Source organism: Aplysia californica, unplaced genomic scaffold (assembly GCF_000002075.1).
Source record: "Aplysia californica isolate F4 #8 unplaced genomic scaffold, AplCal3.0 scaffold00119, whole genome shotgun sequence".
Classification (NCBI taxonomy): domain Eukaryota; kingdom Metazoa; phylum Mollusca; class Gastropoda; order Aplysiida; family Aplysiidae; genus Aplysia; species Aplysia californica.
The window spans coordinates 372,726-374,501 of NW_004797389.1; the positions used below are offsets into that span (position 1 = coordinate 372,726).

Consider the following 1,776-nt stretch of genomic DNA (forward strand, 5'->3'; position numbering starts at 1 on the left):
TGTGTCTGTGATTGGAACTCAATGAATTGAAAATTTGACTAATTTTTCTCAAAATCACACTTTAATATACCCCAAAGAAACATGACTCGAGAGTCTGGGTGAGAACCGAGTAGGCCTCAAGGAGATAAAAAGTAATAAACTCCTTGGTAGTGGGTAGGCCTACGCTTCGAGACTCACGTGGAGACGTCTATAGGCGTGGGATGCAATCAACATAATTATTATAAAACTTATTCTGAAATGTGGGGCAAGGTGGTAGGCTACACAAGACTGGCATTCCTCAGTCTTGGATGGTACCGCACGTGTCGCTGTCTAAAAATGAGCAATTTGAAGGAGAAGTAAGTTATTTTTAGTGATCATGTAGATCTATGTGCATCCAAAGAGCTGTTTTTAATGCAGGGCCCAAAAGGAGAAACTCTTTTAATCATTACTAGATCTAGATCTAGATCTAGATTAAGATTTTTTAAAAGGATGATTGGTCGCTGGCTTGCACGAGCTAAACTTTTTTTTAAACGCAGACAGACGAAAGTGAACAAGCTATAGTGTGGGGCTAATGAGCTTTTCGGGTGGGGACTTCAACTTCAGTTGCTTTGTTTGTATTCATTTGCAAAGTCAGCGGCCAGCTCGTAGCCTATCAGTGCTATCACATTCTTCAACTTCAAACCAACCCTAGTGTCTTCGACTACAAATTGAGATGACGAAGCACAAAGAATGCGAAATTTTTAATTCACTAAGCATGACCAGGCATGACTACCCCATAGGTTAAAGGTTGTGATGTCAAAGGTCAAAGGACGCTTATCCATTCGAAGGAAAACTCGGAAGTCTTCAAGTCAGCAGAAGGAATGAAACTGTCACAACAACACGGACTGGAATGACAATGTTTTGTTGTGGAGTGAATAGATCCAGTCTTATTTACCCTAACTAGCCTGCCTACTTTACTGGACGAAGAAGGTAGGCCTAAGAAATTATGCACAGAATTCATTTGAACATGAGAACTTTATAGATTCTAGATTCTAAATAGAGTAGAATCTAGAATCTAGAATCTAATCTAGAATCTAGATCTTGATAGATTCTAGATTATATCTCTAGAGAAATATAGATCTAGGTATCTATATATAGATCTAGATCTAGTATTATATAGGATAGGGCCCGGGGAGAAAATCACTAGATTCTAGATCTAGATTTTCTAGATTCTAGATCTAGATCTATTTCATTATATAGTCTAGATCTAGATCTAGATATAGATCTAGATCTAGATTAGATCTATGTCTAGAATCTAGGGCGATTATCAAGATTTCCGCATTTAATTCCGATGTGCGTTTTTCATAGCCTCAGGTATGTTTCGCTTTGGTCCCTAAACCTAACCCTAACCCTGGTCAGGGTTAGGGTTAGGGTTAGGGTCAGGGTTAGGGTTAGGGTTAGGGATCAAAGCGAAACATACCTGAGGCTATGAAAAACGCACATCGGAATTAAACGCGGAAATCTTGACAATCGTCGAATCTAGATCTAGATCTAGTCTAGATTTAGACTAGAGTCTAGAATCTAGATATAGAATCTAGATCTAGATATAGATCTAGAATCGGTGATCTTGTAGTTCCGTTCGTTTAAGTCCACGATCCATTTGTTTACATCCAGAGAAGAAATCCAGAAGTCTTGAAGACCAAATACTATTTGAATTAGGCTACACAAAGAGCAGGGATGCAGCCTAACTGCAAAACATCAAATTAGGATAAAATTCAGGGGGGCATGCCCCCCTGAACCCCCCCCCCCCCACCTCCA

At 39.5% G+C, this 1,776-nt stretch overlaps 1 protein-coding gene across 3 annotated transcripts in view; it reads left to right on the forward strand.

Annotated features, from left to right (window-relative positions):
* The first annotated feature begins 500 nt into the window (after nt 1–500).
* The window catches only part of LOC101852617, a 44,322-nt gene continuing 43,046 nt past the window's right edge, over nt 501–1,776 (forward strand). For all 3 annotated transcript variants that reach the window (XM_005096007.3, XM_005096009.3, XM_005096008.3), the window contains exon 1: nt 501–948. The gene's annotated coding sequence lies outside the window, so the exon portion shown is untranslated. The remainder of the gene's footprint in view (nt 949–1,776) is intronic.